This window comes from Scomber japonicus, chromosome 18 (assembly GCF_027409825.1).
Source record: "Scomber japonicus isolate fScoJap1 chromosome 18, fScoJap1.pri, whole genome shotgun sequence".
NCBI classification, from domain to species: Eukaryota; Metazoa; Chordata; class Actinopteri; order Scombriformes; family Scombridae; genus Scomber; species Scomber japonicus.
Window position 1 is genome coordinate 14,640,139 of NC_070595.1, and position 22,550 is coordinate 14,662,688.

Consider the following 22,550-nt stretch of genomic DNA (forward strand, 5'->3'; position numbering starts at 1 on the left):
GATTGCCATTCCAGTTAGCAGGGAGCTAACCGGAAGCTAGGCCACTCGGCTAGCGGTAGTCTCTCGAGCATGTACAGTATGTATTCATCTGGACAGTGGTGGAATGTCAAACCCGACAAGAGATTTAAAAACACTGTGAAATACAGAGATGGTAGTGATAGGCTTAATCAGCATTGTGTGAGCTCAATTGGCAAGGGCTTGAAGGTTTAATGTTACTGAATCAGGACATTCAGTATTTGGAGTAAGTAGCCAATGAAATACAGTTGGCTGTTAACTGAGTGTGTCTAATACATTTAATGATCTCATCTCATGTTCAGGTGATCCATTTCTGCCAACAAAAGGTGATCAGACATCCTTGAGTTGTCACTATTTTAGCCTTTGGTAACTGATGTTGAAATGTGAATCCTAAAAATCTGATGAGGAGATTCAAAAGGATTCTGATGATAAACAATTGGATTTGATATTGGATGTGAATTTGATGAAGTGCTATCAAAACCCCATTCCTTAGTTCACATGGGGAAAAAATGTTACATAAGTCCAGTTAGTCAGAAATTATCACATTAGAGCGCCGCTGCTGTTGCTTTTCTTTGAGGAACACCTACTCATTCTGCCTCTGTGTGCATTGTTACACTGTTAGTAGAAAGTCTTTGCATTATTTCAAATGGTGAATGCATCAGTGACACAAATCACAGTGAAATAAAGCACTAAATAAATAAATAAAGAGGTAGCTGGAGTTAGGGACACGATTAGTGCATCACTAAATAACAATGCCCCACATATTTCAGGTCAGTCACTGGTATTTGAATGAACTGATACTAAACAACAAACTGCAACATTGACTGGAGTTAAGTTCATAAATAAATTTGGTATTGATCAATTAAATATTTGTAAGTTATCTGCCACTGCTGACAGACCCAAAAACACAATTAACAAAAAAGGTTTTAAAAAGTTAACAGTTTACGCTACATTGACTGACAATCAATTTTCATATAAATTTGTAAAAAATTTAAAAATACTAGCTGTAAGAATGGACAACCACAAATTAGCTAAACAGATAAGATTATTTTTAGTCAGTGGCTCAGCACATGCCTTCAGTGTTTGTAAGAGTGGGAAACTAAACACAACCAATCCTGCAGCACTCGAGGCCAGATGGGTCAAAAGAGCAGCAGCGAAGGAGCTGCATGATAATTAGTGCGTCTTTATAACTGGACTGCTGTTCTTACTCTGGGCCTGAGATTAGGTTGTTGGAATTTGCCTAGACACAAAAACCTGCTGCTGCCAAAACGCCTATAGACCAATTCACACCATAAACACTTATTTTTACCCCCAAGAGATTGGATATGGAACCTGCTGGTGCAGCTGCCGTGCTAAATATAGCTGGTGCTGCTGCTTTCAAAAGGCATCAGCGGGGCTTGTGTCATGTAGGATCAGAGGATAAGAGAGATGCTCCAGTTAATGTGAGCTGCTGTCGGCCTTCGACCCGGATAAGGAGAGAGGGCAGCGAGAAAAGTGTCAAAATAATTTCAATTTAAGGAAACAATCGGTCCCTGAGCAGGACAGAGGAAGCCTCTCTCAATGAGAGCTGCCGTTTCATTTGCAAACATCTGCCCAGTTTGGACAGATGTGTGTCCCTTAGACTCAAGAGCGGTGACTGATAGTGAGCCGGGGAAGATGCAGTAATAGTGCCTCCTGCCCCTTTGGATGCAGTGTGTAATAATGTAAACATTAAACCACTATTAAAAGAAAAAGACTCATCAAACATTACTGATCATTTTTCAAGTAGCTCCTTTTATGAAATGTAGATTATAACATTAATAAAAGACAATAAAAAGTCAATTTAATCACGCAGAGGAGGCTACAATAATGCAGTTTTGATTTGACATTTACTCGTAATAGTGGGCTGTGCCACATCACAAGCAGCCATTTGTAGCAGGGAAGCACAGCTCGTGCCGATATGAAGGACGCAGGTCAATGAGCTCAGCGCTGTTGTGGAATTACACTCTCCTGTCAGAACAACAGGATTAGAGCTCAGTGTCCCTCTTAAAACCAGACACTCGCTCTGTTGACAAAGGAAGGCACAAGGGGAAAAAAACAAAAACAAAAACAGTCGACCTCCGGAGAGACCAGCCTAATAGAAGCAGGTGTAAAATTGGTAGAAAACCGAGTGGCGACGGAGAGGAAGGAGAGTCGTGTGTGTGTGTACGAGGTGAATTGTCACAGTCGCCTGTATTACTGTGGACATGTAAATACCTTGCTGCCACACATTGAGGCGATGAAGATGAGGGGGCTGCTATTGATGGGGCTGGAGGGTTGATTTGAATGCATGTGTGAGAGATGGGGGGAAGGGGTGCTAGACGGTAGTCGCTGGGCACAGAGCCAGGAATGCCATCGCTGCAAGCCAAACAAGAGCATGGCGAGCCCTTGGGAGAACGCTTGCTAGCAGCCGCAGAGGAAGCCGCCACAGCGATGGCAGACTGTGCAGCCCCCCTGTGCTCTTCTGCACAATCGCACATTAAGCAACAAAGCATCTGATGCAATTTTTTCAAATGCATAACCTCAAACATATCATGAAAAAAAAAAGAAGCGTAAAACCGAGCCGTCACTACTACATTTCAATTTGTGTGACGGTTTAAAATCTGCTGGGTAAGCAGTCCTTGTGCCCTGCAAAGAGGATTGCACTCTTTAAAGTACTTGAGGCTATTCTCAGTGTGGTCATGTTAATGCTTTCTGACCAGGGGTAACGGCAAGGAAAAGAGAAACTTATTCTGTACTCCTGGCACTCTGAGCGGGCCCCAAAATAACTTGTATGGACACACTCCAAAAGCGCTGCCTCCAGTCCCAATGTCAGTTGTCTGCTCCAGAAGTAATGGGAGCACTTTCACGAGCCCGGCTGACAATTTATTGGTCCAACAGATCAAAGAACATCACTAACAAATGTCTTATTAAACTCCAATCATGTAGCTCTCTCACTATTTCCACATTTGTCTTCATAAATCGAAAACAAGCCACCGAGTAATAGCCTGTATGTAAGAGACGGCTCACATTATTCTAACCTACATTAAGACTGATTGTGTGCTGCAGATTTTGATTTCTGGAAAATACGATTAGAGAAAAGTCTTTAATATAGTACGTAAAATAAATACTACATAGAGTCTGACACCCCATTTAAGAGAATTATAGTTTGTTTAAAGGGGACATATTGTAGAAAGAGAGATTCATTCATGTCATATTTAAATACGGTGAAGGCATAACAACGAGGAATGCACAACGCCTGTGAACAGAAACTGTCCCTTTAAACGAGTCATTTAGACTTCCATAAGGTTATGATATCACAACTACACACTCCACCATTACCTTTAAGACACAAAAGACATTTTTTTATGTTATTGTTCTAATTTATGTGTATGTGAGTGTGAGTGTGAGAGTCTCTACTGCGTTTTGCTGTCATTTATGGCCGTGCTAGTTTCTCTCCTCTCCTATGCTCTCTGTGAGCCGCTGTCCGTTACCTGTGGTCGGCCTGGACACGTCACTTAGAAAACAGTCAGCCAATCACAAGAGAGGGGCATTGAGCGGCCACAAAACAGGCCGTTTCGGGCAGAGTGAGACAGAACAGCGGCATCCATGACTTGCAGAGCTGTAACTAGGCGATTTTTGACCATAAAAACAAGATAATGCTTATAGAAAATGAAAATATTAAACTGGGAAGGGTGTATGACATGACCTCCTAATACTGACTCAGCCTTTAAGTAAGAGTCTGTACAAAAATACAAGAATTACCTCCAGCATTCAAAAGTGCAGGATGAATGGAACTAGCGTGGAGCAAACTAGCTTTTTTTTTTGGTTTCATTAAACCTCAAGAGAAAAAAAACCTCTTTGACAGCAATAAACTGCTTTTCACAGGATGCAAGATCATCATTTCCACTGAGGACTCCAGCTAAGCATCTGATCACTGACACCAAACAACCCGCCAAACCAAATGACACAATCTGGCAAAATGCCCCTCAGCCCTCTGGTCCAGTGCTTAGCAAAAAGCCATAGAGAGTTTTGAACTGAAAGTGAGGCTATGACCTAAGCTGTATAGTAATCAGAGTATTTAGTGGCCTGTTTTTGTTATCAAGCCCCCTTTGGCGCCTCTCTGTGAATACACACTGGCTCTTTCAGAGGCTTGGGCTCTGACTGGGGCCCCTGACCCAGTCAGAGACAGAAAAGACCCCCACCCCCTTCCCTTTACTGCCACCATCTCTTCATCCCTTGCCAGGCCCAGACCTAAATTAGGGACTCTGACACATTAGTAAAACCAGCGGGCCTCAAGGCTTACGTCAGTCTGCCCTCTACATGCATCAGGGTGTAGGCATCCCCGGTCTGCACACACTGCTTAGTCCATGATGAGTGTGTGTGCCACTGCAGGATGTGGAGCTGCAGCAGGAGCCGGACAGTGATGTTTGTCATGGTGAAGGGAAGGAAGCAATCAACCAAGCATCATATCTCTATGTTTACACTGTACTCTGCTGCTCAAAACATGGACTGACAACTCAGATATCCAACAGATACATTTTATAAAACAAGCCGATCTACAACATCTAAAACCATCCCACAAGACAAGAGACCTCTAAAATAGACACCAGTATTTTCTGCATAAAGATTAATCACTTTCCAATATTTATTTTAAAGTAAAGGCCAACACTTAGCTATTCACTGAGTGCTGAATGGATAAGGACGCATAAGCAACAATTATTCATGATAAACGAAGCTGTTGGATGAGCAGATGGATCATAATCTGGATATGAGCAGGTAAACTTGGCTTGCTAATGCATTTACTGCCAGTCAGGTGATGCATGTTAAATGTAAGCAGCTCAGCATGGAGTATATTTTATGAGAATGAGCTGCAACAACATCCATGTCAACTCTTGTACACACTGCTGGTGCAACTGCAAGCATTCAACCAATGCCAAGCTACTACGAATACGACAACTCAACAAGCAATAACACAGCGGTGCCCTTGAATCATTTGTACTGTGCAGCCAGTGTGCTGCTTAGGCCAATTAATCCAAGTTACCACGAAGCCAGAGTCAAGAAAAGCATATGTCCGTGTTGATGGTCAGCAAACCGTGCACTAACGGAGAGGGGGGGGGGGCACCAATATGCCACCGACAACTGCGATAAAGGAGCACTCGCATCGACGACAACACTGATGTCAAAGTGGGCTGAACTGAAAATATTTTCATTCCTCGTCCAGCTGACGCATTTCACCTCAAAATCCCGCGTGTTTCAAGCAGCAAATTTGTCGCGTTAAAGTCCCCCTCGTAAAAAAAAAGGGTTTAATTAATTAATCCTACCATGAAGCGTTCAGTCGGTTCTCGGCGGCGGCGGAGCCTCTGCAGCCATTTTGTAGTAACTGACCGGAGCAGGAGCTCGAGACGGTTGAATCGGTGGTAACGCGGGGAGGCGGGAGGAGCCTCTTCTTGCCACGTGACCTTCAATAACAAAACAAACTGGTCCCACTTCCCGACGCCCCACCCCCCCCCCCCCACCCCGAGGTTTCCATGACAACTGCAGCCCCTCCATCGCTCACCTCTCTGCTGCTGTGCTGATGCGCTCCAGCTTGCAGCCGTGCACGGTTTATAGCTACAGGAGTAGTGGGCAAGTATACAAGATAACAGACTGCATATGACCTGTAGGGATAAATAAAGTAGCATTTCAACAATGCCTCCTGTTCCTGCAACATGGGGCCCGTACTGTGGTTTTACACCAACAGAGGGCACAATTTCTAGTAATATAAACCAGCTTTACTGCTCAGCACTGCAACACTGTGCTGCTGCCTCACTTTCATCAGTAAAGGAACTTTAGGTACAATTTTGACGTACATGTACTTGAATACGTATTTTTCTACCAACTCCACCACATTTCAGAGGGACATATTAGCTATTATACTTTTATCTACACATCTCAGTATTTCAGGTATAGGCCCACTATAATTTCAGTTCAACTGTGCAATCTCTCTCTCTCTCTCTCTCTCTCTCTCTCTCTCTCTCTCTCTCTCTCTCTCACTCTCTCTCTCTGTGTGTGTACATATATATCCTATATATATATATAGCCTACTACTATACTCACTTACACAAATCTGAGCAATAACAATATATATATTTCTTCTATTGTTTTTTTATTGATTTTGTACTTATTATTTATTGTTCTTTATTCTTTTTTGATGATGCTCTTCTATTTTTACTGTCTACTTTGCTGCTGCAATACTGTAAATTTCCCAATAGTGGGACAAATAAAGGAATATCTTATCTTATCTTATCTTATCTTACATGTATCTTACAATAAGCTTCAATAGAGATTCAAAGATTTTATTGTCACATAGCAACACAGAAAAGTGTACCTCTGAATTGCTTACATTTTGTACTATTGCTTATACTGTATTTTATGCTTGCTCTGCACTCTTTATTGCTAATATTTTTATATTTCTGTCTTATTTATTCTTTGTAAAAATGAAGAGTAATTATGTGTAAAGTCTTAAAGAGCTCTCGTTCCAGTATATAATGAAATATTTACAATTTCAAAAGTTATGAGTTATTAAAAAACTATTTCCCCTTTAAACCTCTCAGCTAGTTTCGTTTGAGTAAATATTTCAGGTACAAAGATTTAAAATGATACTAAAGTTCTATTTCACAACAACAACAACAACACCAACAACAAAAAGCCAAGATTTGCATAAGGTCTGACAAATGAATACAAATGTACAGCTGGGTGACAGATTAAAGGGGATAAAACTGGGTTAATGATGTGAACCATATGCTATGACCTCCACATCACCAAACCTCAACCCAGCTGAACACAGGAAATATGTTTTGAAGGTGTGATTCATCGCTACAGTAGATTTGAAGAACTAAGCACACTACATGTTGGTGTTTTTCTTTCATTTATCACCTAACTGTATGTGGCAGAACATACCCCCCCCTTTTTTTTCATGCTCCATTAATCATCAAATTACCCCCCAGATTTATCTTGGGACTCTTTGGAGGGGGCCTGATCCTTCAGTTGGGAAACACTGGGCTAAATGATCTAATTGTATATAAAGTAGATAACTGCATCTTGACCAGCCAACAGCTAAAATCTAATAATGTCATATTTGATTCATCAGTGACAAGGCCAGTTTTCTGCAGAACAGGCATTTCTACTTTTGATACTAGGTTTATTTTGCTGATAACCTAAGACTTGTAATAGAGTGTTAATAACTGTCTGAGTAATTATTTCACCACTGGGTTTCATTTTTAGCTTTTTAGTCACTTTAAATGGTGCTATGTTGATGGAAAATGTTGACAACTTTAACAGGTTTATTGGCAGCGTGTGAACGCCTCTGTAACAACCCCCACACCATTTATTCTTTTAACCCACTTCATCCTTTTAGGGTCATGGTTGGCTGGTGGTTATCTCTCATTCAGCAGGCACGCAGACACCTTGAACATGTCAACAGTACATCAAAGGTCACAATTTAGTGTTTTCACCCATCATGTGGTGGGGCGTCTGTGTTACATATGAAGAGGACATGGTGGTGTGAAGCCATTTAAGTCAAATTTGTAATTTTAGTCTTTGCAAATAAAACTGACATGACTTGACATTTTTAAAACGCTGGTGGTAAAAGCAGTCACTTCCACAAGTCAATATTTTGGTCACTTCACAATGAGAAATCCCCTGTGCATGCGGTTCAGTGAAAACCTTATCTCCTCCATTAAACTGAAAGAAACAAACAGGACTGGAGTGCCTGCCAGGCCGATATGTTACCACTCAATGATCTAGATCAGGGGCTGCGTAAATACCCTTGTCTGTATCTCATTAGCGGACACTGAAGCCTACTCTAAATGAGACTCCAGTAGCATCTGATAGGACAATTACTCTGGAAACATCACATGGTGAATGCCACAAGAAGAAAATATGAATCTGATGGGGATCGCTCCTACTTTGTAAGCAGGGCGATCACCACCGTGTGCTTGCAATTACAGAACCATCTGTACTTGGTGTCGCCCGCATATGGATTATGGTGTCACCCACATCTGGATAATTGCAGAGATATGCATTATAAAGACGGTGGCAAAACACAATTATCCAGTCTACAAGATGATAGAGTGCAAGGGGAGAAGTGTGAGGAGAGGAGACACTAATGAAGCACCATGGTGATGAATCTTCCGTGTGTCATGGTGGTAGATAAAAATAATCTATTTCCTAAATCCTTTTAAAACTTTGTGTGTGTATTTTTGACCACTTTACCTTCTTCAACAGCTGTAACAATACTGTAAGTTATACTCTGTGAAAGCTTAGTTTTAAATGAAGTTGTTATCCTATTATTTTAATTGGATTTTAACTAAACTTCTTGTTCAGCATAGTTTATAGTGAATTTTCAGAAAAGGTCTGAGTGCTTTGCTAATAGTTAAAGAGATTTTGCCGCTGTAGAGACTAATTATCTTCCTGTCCACTGACCCTGGTTATGGACTGCGACCTCTGCCGACATGGCATAGACTTTGACAGGGTTTGACGAGGTCACAAACAAATGGTTCAGTGGTACTATAGATTTCATCTTCACTGTATTTCACTGTTCACTGTATTTTTGATACATTTTGCTAGTTTGTAGCCCTCTTACAGGTAGCTTCAGGTCAACTGAGGACATTCAACCTGAGAAAGAAAGCAGCTCATTGTTTGCAGCTCCCGTACGTGCAGGGACAGTGGATGACATGTTCAAGTCTAAAAGAAAAGGATCTGATAAAGGAATCATGTAGCAGGTGTCAGAGAGGTAGGACATGAATGTAGATCAGCGATACACAAAAAAAGAAACAAAAAAGAAAAGAGAGAGACAGTTGGCAAAATGTTCTATCTCAGCTGCTCATCTTAACCTCTTTACTTGAGCATCAAAGAATGTATAAAACCTCTCATATTTCCATCCTGTTCACCTGTAATTGATAGAGCAAAGCATCACTACACTACAGATAGAAAAACGTCTGTCTGTGTGTAAGACAATATGTGGTAAATTGTTTGGGACCCCAGAGAGAAAATCTGACCTTGCTGTCTCCACCATGTATGTTAGCAGCATTGATCAGTGTGCAACAGTCAATGTGTATGTGGGAAATTCAATTATGACCGTGGCCAGCTGACCTGTCTGGTAGAGGGTAAAGTTCAATAGTCAGATGCTTGCCATATCAACCTGTCCCTGTGGGAAATGCTGAGGGGGTCAATCAAAGTGTAATTTCATACCAAGGAGGAGGCAGGTCTGGGAGACCCCCTGGGAGACATTTGTATTGATTCAGTTGAAGGTATTACCTGCTTTGGAAATGGAACTTATGACATAGCCAGTTACATATGCTGTCTCAATAGGCACATGTTTGCTTGCACATTAAGGAAAGATGAGGCTTATTTTATGCATATATGAAATATGAAATATATACATAAATATGTTTATTATCTGAAGAAGGCAGTGTATCATAACATTGATCTTTATTTGTTTGAATCAATGTATCAGTGCTATGAATGTGCAGTTTGTCCAATAAAAAAATGTTTCTGATGTTTGCCTGCAAGCCAGCACCTGAGTAGAATAGGTATGTGTTTTCTCTCATCTTTTAGAGGAACAGGTTTAACTCCTTTAATTTCCTCAGAAAGCATGGTGGAAAAATGGATTGATTTTGGTGTTAGGAGGAGGAGATGAGACAAGTAAAGGAATAAATGGAAAGGTATGATAATCCACAATGTTGAATGGGCAGACATTAGGGTGAAAAATATTTCATTCTCACACACTAATATCACAGGAACACCAATTTATCTCATATATAACCTAAGTCATCATATAGATTATAAGCACTGCTTCCACCAAACCTCGTCCAGACAAGCACACTCAATCAGGCCACGGACGAAATAGAGGCCTTGTTTTTGTCATTTTTAACGCTTTTGTCACTGGTGTTTGCATTCCAAATAAGAAAAGACTGCGCAATTAGTGAGTGATACATCATCGTACTTCACTTTATAGATTGTGTGGTAATTGAAAGAGAGATAAGAAATGGAGACTTTGCAGCTAATCAGATGTGAGGTGCGGGGGTTGGCATCAGTCCCTCATACAGTCTGTATTGTGCTTGCAGAGCAGCACTCTGCACTAGAGAGATTTATGGCATGTATAAACATAATATTGCACCTTTATATATTCAAATGATTAAATTAGACAATTAAGATCTGGCAAACATAAATTGGCCTATCTTACTTGTTTCTCTGTGTCTGGTTTCCAAGATCTTTTTTCTGCTTGTTTGTTCGTCACTTTTCAAATCAGTGCATCCTGTTGCTGACCACACCTGTCAAGGTCATTGCTGTTTGAGGTGGGAGTAGAGAGTGGCAAGCACACTGCAGAGCTAAAAATGTTGTGCCACCAACAGCTCTAATTGTTTCTATTTTCATTTGAGATGAGATTAAAGTCCTTGGGGGCAGAGATATCAATCTGTTGTAATATAATGAGTCTTTTCTAGTGAGCAAATAGACACATGGGCCAACAGTGGCCATGGTCGATATTTGTCTGCCACTCATGATTATATGCAGAGAAAGCAGGAGCGAAATGAAGTGACAAAGTGAAGCTTGGCTGAAAGAGAGCAAGAAGGGAACATCAGCCTTTCAACTGAAACAAAAAAATGAGCATCTGTATGTGAAACTATCATATCATGGACTAATTTCAATTGACAACATCATGACAAAACATCTGTAACCTGAGCAGTTCAATATAGTAGGGTAGTAGTGATGTATACTCTGCATATCTTGAGCACTACAGCAAGGAGTTTAATCCAGCTGGGTGAACGGACATGTTGGGTGAAATAATACTGTAGTAAGGGGGTTAATGTTTGACACACACATACACACACACATGCACATATACACACAGATACACACCATCTTCTTTTCTCCCCACAGCATCCATGTGTCAGAGTGATGAATGTCTCCTTCCTGTGGGTGACCTCCAAGGTCAGCAGTAGTGGGGCATATGCAGCCTCACTGCCTCATTTCCCCAGCAGCAATGGCAGGGTAACGGCTCAGGCATAATTCACCATCGCTTGGCTACAGCTCTGATCAGAAATATAATCAAACTGGCTGGGGTGGTACAGCCTGGGCTGTGCAGGGCTGGGCTGTGCAGGGCTGGGCTAGGCTGGACTAAAACAGGGTGGGGTGGGTTGAGAGGTTGAGGGCGGGGTGTGTGGTAGCAGGGGAGAAGATTTGTTTCATTGTTTTACAAGGCGGAGCATTCAGACTGCTATTCATACACATGCACAACTATATGAGACAACACAGGTTAATCAGCATCCAGATTCCTCTCACACACTTCTAGACACACATTTATTCACAAGACATAAAAGCTTTATTACAGAGCATCACAGCAGTCTCATTACTCATTACTATATCAGACCACACTTCGGCAGACTGCTGCCATATGCACATGTGAAAAAATACTGGACATATTCCATGCTTCACCACACACACATACATCTACTCTTCAGAGAGAGAGGAGTAAAATAAAAATGCAATAAGAAATCGATCTGTCACAACAGATGAGAACACACTGTAGCACTATAAAGCAAAACTCCATATGCCTCAAGCCAAAACAAACATTTGTTCCATTTCCTTCATGTATGCCACTTCTGTCTTGGGATGTGCCTATAAATTATACATACTGTACGTATGTCATTATGAACAGAAGCCAATGAGAGTGGCCTAATGAATATGGGCAGTGTCGCAGTCAGCAGCATCCCCTCGCTGGAGAGATCGTATCTAGGCCACAGCATCAATCTTCCTGTCAACACCACAGCCGCCCCTATCTATGCCTCGCCATCATAAACAGATATAGTATTCATGAATTAGCATTATTGTCCACTTAATTATTCAGCAGGTCTTAATTATCCAGTGGATAATCTATTCCAGGTTGTGGGAAATTAGGTAAGGAAAGATAACGTTGTTTCAAGGGTCTCACCATTGCGTGGAGAGAGTGGAGTGTTTTCTGTTGGAGGGGCTACAAATTTATAAGATGCTACGAGTGCATAGGAAGAGTGTTTTAGGAGAATTATATCCATTACTGGTAAAAAAAAATGGAATAAGAAGTGGATAAAGTGGATGGGACAAAGAACTAAACAAGCTTGATGGATTGATGATATTTAGATTAATGAGACATTAAGAGGAGATTGTGCAAGGATGATGAATGGCAATTAGCCTGCTGAGGACAGCGCACTCCTAAGTAGTAATGAGTACATTAATTTAAGAAATCTTCTGTCACTGAAGGTAAAAACTGTCTTCACAGTAAAGATATGATTACAATAATGTTAATGAAATGATATATTGTCACATTGCATGTGTTCATTTTGCAGGTTATCCCAAACAAAAAGCAGCTAAAATCCTCCTTGTGTTGTTTTCATCACTGCTCTATGGGCCTCTCTTTCAAAGTGCCCGCTGCTGTTCCTCTACCTCTGGCAATATGTTCTCCCTCCTGTCACCTCACATCCACTTCCTACTACTGTCTACTTTACCTACACTCTCCTCGCCTCCTTGTTTCCTAGTCCAAGCACATATACCACAGAGCGCAATGAATCATTCATAGCAGCGCGTAATGCCCTCAACCCTCTCCCCAGAGAGAAAGACAGTGAGACAGGTCTAGTCAGAAGCAGACAGAAAGAGGAGAAAGAAATGATAAAGAGCTACAAATGAAATGAAATGTACTTTTATTAAATGAGGTGTGTATGGGTATGGATATGGGTATGTATGAAGTTGTTTGAACAATGAGCTGCAGAATATCTCTAAAACTGGACCAAATAAGATTGAAGCATGAAGAATATACAAGGTTGTTATTGACAAGGTTATTTGAAATAAAGGCTTGAAAATCACACTTACTTTAATATAGGTTGTACTCAGAAAGTATTCAGACCCCTTCTTTTTGTCTTTTTTTACATTTTATGTTGCAGCCTTATGCTAAAATAGTCTTATGTAATGTTTTCCCTCATCAGTCTACAGTCAAAACCCCAAGAACATTTTATTTAAAAAAAAAAGAATTGATAAGAAAAACCTGAAATATCACATTGATAGAATCATTCAGACCTTTTTCCATGACACTTGAAATTTATCTCAGGTGTCTCCCATTCCCCTCAATCATCTTTGATATGTTTCGACACCTTGACTGGAGTCCACTTGTGGTAAATTTAATTGATTGGATGTGATTTGGAAAGGGACACACCTGTCTGTATACTGTAAGGTTTCACAGCTGACATACTGGAGCAAAAATCAAGCCATGAGGTTAGGGTTAGGGTTAGGGTAGAGCTTAGAAGCAGGATTGTGTCGAGACTCAGATCTGGCGGGGGACATATTCTGCTGTATTGAATGCTCCCAGGAGCAGGACCATGAGACCATGATTCTTAAATGGAAGCAGTTTGGAACTCTTCCGAGAGCTGGCTGTCAGGCCAAACTAAGCAGCTGGGGGAGAAGAGCTTCAGTAAGACAGGTGACTAGGAACCTGATGGACACTCTGATGGGAGAAACTTCCAGAAGGACAACCATCACTGCAACACCCCACTCTTCTGGACTTTATGGCCAGACGGAAGCCACTCAGTGGAAGCCACGAGAAAAGCCTGCTTGGCATTTGCAGAAAAGCACCTGAAGGACTCTGACTGTGAGAAACAAGATTCTCTGGTCTGATGGAACCAAGATTGAATAGTTTGGCCTCAGTTCTAAGCATGGTGGTGGCAGCATCATGCTGTGGGGGTGTTCTGTAGAGAACTGAAAATGGCTGTCCACCAACAGTCCCCATCCAACCTGATAGAGCTTGACAGGATCTACAGAGAAGAATTGCAGCAAATTCCCAAATCCAGGTGTGTTAAGCCTGTCACGTCATACCCAAGAAAACTCAAGGCTGTAATCGCTGCCAAAGGTGCTTCAACTAAGTACTGAGTAAAGGGTCTGAATACTTATGTCAATGTGGTATTTCAGTTTTTCTTTTTAATTTTAATACAAAATTGAACAATTTTAGCATAAGGCATAACATCAGTAACACAATGGAACATGTAGAAATGTGTGAGGTTGTCAAACAGATGATCAAAATTTGAGTGATTTAAGCATAACTGTGGTCAGAGTACTTAACCATGCCATTAGGCAAATGCACTTTGGAATTAAATTGATTGCTAATGAATAAAACAAGTATTAAACAAAAAGGAGAGAATAAAGAGGTTTCTCACTAGCCCAAATAATACCCAGCAGTAACTGTAAACAATATTGATGTATAATCACTGAGAGACCACAGAGAGACCAGTTCTAGCATGAAACAGCCAGTGTATACAGTATAGCATCTGCAAAGTGCACCCCTAATGATATCTATTCCCCTAACTCTGGTCAGCAAGCTGCTAAATCATACAACTAGTAATACACTTATTGTCCCCTGAGCCCACCTCATGTGGTGCAGCAGGGGAGTGAAACAACACACAAACACACACTGACAGAAGAGCGCACAACTATACATGCTCACAGGGAGGAGGTTGACATTTCTTTTTGAGAGTAAATCTGTCCTTGTGTCTGTGATATTATCAGCAGCAGGAGAGTTGAGTTGGAAGGTTGAGAGGCAGACAGGGGAGGATAAAGCACGTTAAAGTCCACGCTCTTTCATCGGCTCTGTATGGATTTTCCATTTCCCTTGTGTAACGACCGCTTCGCTTTTCTCTCACTCTCCATGTTCTCTCCATTCTTCTTTCCTCCTCTGCTGCAGTGTTTGACTGGAATGAAAAGCTCAACACTCTTGGGTCATGATGGGACACTGTTAGAGTTAGAAAGCACTAAAGCTTCAAACACTTCAAATCAGTAAAATTAAAATAACCTTTTAAGATCTGCTCTGGTGACAGTATGGCAGATGCTGGTCATACGTATCTTAATACTTCCTAACATATTTGTATACAAATGTATTACTGTTGATGCGAAAATAAGCAGTAAAGCTGTTTGTCATGCTATACTAAAGCACGGTAAAATGAAGTGAAGAAAGATGTCAGCAGACTAGTGGTTTGGTACACAGCATATGACTGGCCATTTAATCAGAGGGTAAACTCAGCAACTTGTATGACAGGTATAGGGTCAGACAAGAGCTGGAAAGTACCAGAGAGTTAGAAGGGAAAAGTAAAATATCTTCCTTTTTTTGGTATTCATTGCAATGACTGGTTAGAAAGATGAGGTGGGGCTGTTTTGTCTGTGTGTCTGCACAGGCGATGTGATGATAGACTGAGTCTGCACTGCACAGCAATCACACATTCATATTTGCAATTATACTTGCCATGGTCCTTTCCGTGGAGCATGCCTTACATCATGTTTACATTCATTCAACAATTTAACAGCTTGTTTTTTCTTGTGCATCATATAGAAAAAATACAGAGAAAGGAAGAGAAAGAGAGGGCTCTTGATGTACTGTATCCTGTTGTGAGAATGACAGAAACATGAAAACTGTGCTGACAAATGCGGCCATTTCACTGCAAAGGCCACAACACACCATGTCTCAGATATAAGAAAAAAGGAACAAGTGCTGTTAAGTCTTCCATTATCCTCCACCCTCTGCAACCTACAAAAGCTTATTTTTCCATCTAAAAGACCCAGAGTGTTTTCTTGTTAATGCATCCACTCACCACGACCTCACCCCTTCCAATCCTGTCTTCCCCTCTCTCACATACAAATGCCTTTGATGTCTTCATTGGGAGTCTGAGGGCACCAAGTGTGCATATGTGTGTGTGTGTGTGTGTGTGTGTGTGTGTGTGTGTGTGTGTGTGTGTGTATTAATTCCACTGTTATCTTGACAAGCTCTCAGGCTCCTAATTGCGGCACTACAACCGGTGCTGCTGGGGCAGACCCTCTATACTCTGACCCTGTTTTCACTCTTTTCAAAAAAGGTGGGAAAATGGGAGAAAGTGTGAGGCGGAGACAGTGACACAGAGATGAAAAGAGGGAGTTAAAGAGAGGGAACGAGGAGACAGATGCATCGTGAGAGAGACAGTAATGAGTATCGCTTCATTCGAGGGGAGAGCAAGCTAAATGTAAGAGGATAGAGAAGACAGACTGTTATTGAAACACATGCAAAACAGGCAAATGCTCCTTCATCTCTCTACAGTCAAATACCTCAGACATCATGCTATTACTAAATTAATTTTCATATCAGCCTGAATGAAAATGTAAAATTAATTTAATTCATCATCTGGCCATGCTATATGTCATTTTCCCATCAACAGCGTAAAGGGAAAAAATGTAATTATCACCTGGAGGATCTACTAACACTTTCTGCAGATCTTCACACTGAGTGAAAACTAAAGAGACTAATCATCAAGACTAATCTGCACAATACTGTATGAGCAGACTGATTATTTGCTCAGGTCGGGTGTAGACAGGTCATGTCTATACTAAAAGATATTTGGTGGATTAGCACTTATTGTGAAATGGAAGAGGAAATGAAAAAGATATTATTTCATGAAACCCAGTAAGGTAGATGTAACTAGATGTGCCAGCTATTGTTACATTTCCCAACAAGTAGCAACAATTAGGTCTTATTAGAGTGTCTGACTATTTACCTTATTAAACGGGCAGTAAGAAAATCCCCTGTGCTCTCTTGTCAGCTTTTAGGAGCAGGCTGCCGGCTAGATGCCTTGGGCTAAGGGGCACAGCTAAATCACTTTGCTAAGGTCCCCACAGCTGGTTGCCATAGAAATAAGAGGAATACAGAACCTGCCAAATGGAAAATGTCAGTTACTGTAGATATGTAGATAAAGGTAAGGAGTGTGGGGTATCCGGGTGGGGGCCTGATAGACAGAGAGGTTGAGTAGACACTAGTGTGCCTGTCTTCATTTAGATACAGTTCTTGTGGATCACTGTCATACACACTGACTATGTCTCTTTCCCCCTTTCTCACTCTAACACAGTGGTGATTAGGTGCTGAGTGCTAGAGGTGTCAGAGCACTGGGGGGGGGGCTTTCTGGGGCAGCACTGAGGAATTGACTCCCTCCCTATAATCCAGATATTGATCTCTGTACTCGGCCCAAGCTGCGATCAATGCAGGCAATAAAACCAAACCCGGCAGCCTCTCTGGGGAACTGTGACAGACCCTCAGGCGAGACGTGTGTGTGTGTGTGTGTGTGTGTTTGTTTGTGTTTTTTATGTGTGTGTGTGTTAGTGTGCATTTACACATACATCGCTCCATGTGTCTGTAGCACAGTGTGTGAGGTGATAGTGTGTCCTAACACAAATCAGTCAACTGGACAGCCCTTGGTTGCTGTCATGCGTGCTTCCCTCTTGGGACACCGTGAACTTTCAAATGACAAAACAGTCAGTGTGCTGCATAAATGATCAGACAGCTGCTGGGGGGACTACCAGAGAGAAGGTGTATCACTGCATATGCTATCATCACTCATGCACATGCACACAAACACACATTGTACACGAATGCATAGTTGAACAATCGTGCATTTTATACTCCATGAACCCAAGACTGTGACATATTCATGTAGAAACATGAATGACATACACTGATACCTGCAGGTGAGTCCAGTGACAAGATTTTGAATATCATCTTTCTGAAGCTGGATCACAAATATATTCCAGGCCTGGATATTTTATATCCCAGATTTTTATTCCACTGTCATAAAAAGTTGATATTACACAGAGAGAGGCAGGTAGGAGTCATCTGTATTCATGTTGACACAATAAACAGATGAAGTCATGCATGCAGTAAGATAAAAATAATAATAATTGCTGAATATACATTGGGTTTATTTGCAGTTACACACACACACACACAGACATACACAGACACAGACAGACACACACACACACACACATACACACACACACACACACACACAGCACTGAACACGGAGCCAATTTCCCTAACCCTGAATAAAAATATGAATTAACTATGAAATTACAGCGTAGAGGATGTTCATAATTTACTATCCATCGAAGGGTCTGTTATTGTTACTACCCCCATCGCCTCGGTAATCATCATTACTTTTATTGTGGCTGTTAGCGTAGCATCATCAGCATACTGTATTACAGTGGGTGAGGGGTGACCTGAGGTGGATTGTACTGCTCGTAATATTGTCATCACGGGCCAAAAACTGTTCTTACCCATGCAACACAATTACACAATTTTGCATCTTTTAATATCTGCTGGAAATTACTCAGTTCCGACTTCAATCAAATACATGAGGTGTGCGAGGTATGATGGCAGAGCACATTATATTTATGGAAATCAGTCCATGAAAATCACATTTCTGTGATTAGACACCTTCCAGGCTGTAGTTAATACTATTAGCTGCAAATATTACGCCTCATTTTTATGTGGAATCCTATAAAGGGAGTTTTTCTGGGAACAGATTTTTGCAATAAACACTGTGAGAAAAACAATTGTGCGCTAAACTCTAGTTGACGCTTGTATACAGAGAATGATATTCAACCTGATCGGGGGAGCTCCTGGCCATTCACTTTGATCCTCAGCAGAAGCAACTGCAAATAGAGAAGGAGAGAAATCTGGAAGGGGGAGGAACGTGCTCAAAAAGAAGGTTGCAGGATGAGTGAAGGAAGAGAAAGGTATACGAGTGAATGCGGGAAAATACTACAGCAACTTAAAATTCAGACAGAAGGGCAGACAGGCTGAGACACAGAAGCTGTAATATTAAAGAGTAGCAGAGTGTTGAGCTGCAGACGAACCAAGCCTGAGATAACTTGACAAATCCCAGCGCTTGTGCTCTTGAGAGGATTGTGCTTCATTAACAGATAAAGAGTGGAGCAGACAGTGAAGAAGAAAGAGAGGGGCGAGGGGAGACGGGTTCGCTCTTTGTTCTTCAGCCTTTACTCATTTCACTGTTATCTGCTTCGGGGAGCTTTATTTGATGACATGACCTTTAAGTTGCAGGGACATGAATTGACAATGAGTGCAAGTTTCTGACAGTAAGCTGATTTGTACTTCATCTCCTACTAGGCTGATGCTCTCTTATCACATCCCCTCCTGCAGCGGCAAGGATAAAAAAAAAAAAAAAAGTGTTTGTTAGAGAAAACATTCACAAATGGCTGTATTTAACATGTCTGCTTAAGAACACCTGACATTGCTGAATTAAAACAAATGGAAATCTACACACATAATTACCTCAATCACTTTCAAGAAGACAATAAAATCCACTTGACTTTCACGTTTAATTAAAGACCAAATTTAAACAGTAGGTGCACATGAGCTGATAACATATGATTTTCACCTCCTCAGTTCTAGACTCCCTTGGGAATGCCTGAGAGGTCAGAGGTCAGGGTTTCAGACAGACCAGCCCAGACATGACCCCTGACATTATAACCTTAACAACTGCTGATCAATAACCAATATGTCTGCCAATTAAGCAAAGCTCATTCCTAAACTTTATTACTTACACTATAGCATTGTAATCATGGGTCAGGGGGGAAAAATAATATATATAACATACAAATCTTTGCCAACTATATTTTAAGTATAGATTGTTACAGCAAAAAGCTTGGCTGTCACCTATCATCTATTTTGATTACACTACTGTGAAGGAGTAAACACTGGTTGTGGCTTTAGAGCAAAAGAAATCCCATAAATGTGCAATTTGTAGGTTGTGGTGTTTCTAATTATGTTTGTGTAGTTTTAAAGAGTGTTTTTATTTTATGGCAATCACAGAGAGTGAGAAAGTATAGAGGGTGTTATAAAGGATGATGAACAAGGGAGTTATTTATAAAGTATAGATCAATAATCATTACAATTTTAATTTCGTTGCAACATGGGTTAGTGTGTGTGTGTGTGTGTGTGTGTGTGTGTGTGTGTGTGTGAAAGAGAGAGAGGAAGGGAAGGGTGAGGCAGGTGAAGCAGAGAAAATTTGCACTTATTCCCTTTTAGGCAATATTTCCAAGTACACACACACACACACACACACACACACACACACACACGCACACACACACACACACACACACATATTCTTGTGTTAATTTTCAGCACTGCACAAGCCCTTCATTCTAGTGATGAATGAAGGGCTGAGGTCTTGCTATTAAATCAGCTCTCTCAGGTGATTGAATAAGAGTTCCTGAGAGAGATTTAGATTGATATCACGCCTCTTCTGTTAGAGAGGCAAAAGCAAAACACTCCGCCTGCACTCGAGACACTACTCCACTCCGCTTACTTCTTCTACTTCTTCTCACTTTAGCTTCACAAATCCCAAATCCCTCAAAGCTCTGCTGCATCCATATCCACTCCTCTATGCAGTATTGTCATATTCGGGCTGCAACTAGTTTATAATCAGTTAAAATATTTTGCTTGTTTTGTCCAAAATCCAAATATATTTCATTATACTATCATATAAGACATAAAAGCATTTGCATTGGCATTTTGCTTGGAAAATTACAGAATCTATTAAACAAATAATTGCCGACTACAGTTCTTTTGACTGATTAATTGACAAATTGTTGCATCTCTGTATCATACAACATATATTATTTTCCTGTTTACTGGTAAGATGTTATGAGCAGTGTAGCTGGTAAAGTGATGTCATTTTTTTTCAAACTAGACCAAAATGCTGAAGATTTAGATTTAGTTTCACATGCAAAAATACTAATTTTAAGTAATATAATGACTTAAAAAAAAATCTGTTAAGGACTTGCACATGACCCCGCCTGGTATGTGCCTCCATCAACAAAACCTATTTTCCAAGTATATGTAACACCACTTAGTCTTCAGTCCAATCAGTCCAGCCATGATCCCCTATGTGCTGCCCAAGTTAATTGCCATTTAGTTTGGTACCACAACACAGACTGCATGTTAAGTAGTGTTTCATGTAATCCACATTAAACACCATGCAGTTTATTTTAAGACTTTCATCGTAGCTCTGTCTGATAGGTAACAAATGTTTGATTGGGTTTGCTGAGATGAAATGTTATGTGTGGCATGTCAGTTTCCCCAGTGAGCTCTGAAATGTCTGGAAAACACCTAACAGCCCTGAAACCTGATATTGACTGAGGAAGTTGTGGTTTGGCCACAGCTCCGCCTGTAGACAGAAAGTAATCATGGTGAGTTATACTTCATCTCTTCCTCTCATTCTCTCTCTGATCAAACATTAACTCCACGGGGAGAGACAGACACACACTGAGCCTACCTGATCTTCTCACTGCACACTCACAGCAGTGCTTGTGTGTGTGTTTTTGTGTGTGTGTGTGTGTGTGTGTGTGTGTGTGTGTGTGTGTCTGTGTGTCTGTGTGTGTGTGTGTGTGTGTGTGCTTGTAAGGATGCTTCTGCAATCACAAGAGAGAGAGATATACACAGACACACAAAACAGTGATGGACAGAGAAATACAAAGCAAACACAAAAGAATAGTCCATCCTCGCAAGAGATCTGTCCAGTGACATCTTAGTGGGAATGAATCTGTGCCCGGCTGAGTCCAGGCGCAGACTGAGGGCGGAGAGGGGGATTAACCAAATGGCCTATTCTTCTCTCCACAGCAACCAGCTAGACAGCCAGCCGACTAGCTGAGATGAGCTCTATTCACCATTCCTATCTCGTAACCGCAGCCCCGCAGGCTCATCCATCTCCATTTCCCACTCCTTGTCGTCGTGTCTCCAGCCCCAGCTCAGCCGTAATCAATCTAATTACCTACCGCAGAATAGACCCCAGACCCATCTACCTGCCTACTGCTGTCTGATATACCTTCCAAATCTTCTCTGAACCTTTGCTCTAAACATGTCTACCTTGGTAGATTTAAAAGTACCCAAAAATGTAATGGTTGACAATGAAAAAAAGAGACAATACAGACAGAGAGCACGATAAGAACATTTCAAAGCTAAGAGTGGCTTCTTTATTGTAGTCATGGCAGAAATGAACATCCATACATTTTCTATTGTTTAAATATCCAAACATTTCTGTTGTACAAATGATGAAAAAATGAATTAATAAAAAACAATTTCCTATTTTCCTTTTTGTTGGTATATTGGATTAGCATGATGTAATCCTTAACCCTCCATAATCTTGAGTTGCCTCAAATTTTAATACTTTGTAAAGGTGCTCAGTGATGTATGAATAATATGACATCTGTGTGGCTTAGTCGAGTGCTGACTGTGGACATAAAATATGCAATGTTTTGAACACATTTTTCATTAAATATATGAAATACACAACAATTGCTGCGTACCATTTAGCAAATATTAACATTAATTTAGAATACACCTTCTTTTTTAAATACCAGTGAAAATGAACTTGTGTGTACTCTCCTACAACTTACTGATTGTTACAAAGCAATCAGATCATTTTGCTACAGGGCCACTAAAGTGTGGCAAAGTGGGAAGAGAAAATTAGTCTGTGATTTTTCTCTCTCTCTCTCCCGCTCTGACAATGGTAAGCTAATTAAAATCTTGGCATTTCATATTCATGACTAATTAGCTAAACGAGATGGCAGCTCAAGAGTGTGCTGCTCTTAATTAAGCTGGAGAATTTGAGTTACACCTTGGTGAGAGGAGGAGGCGTGTGTCTGTATGTACATGTGTG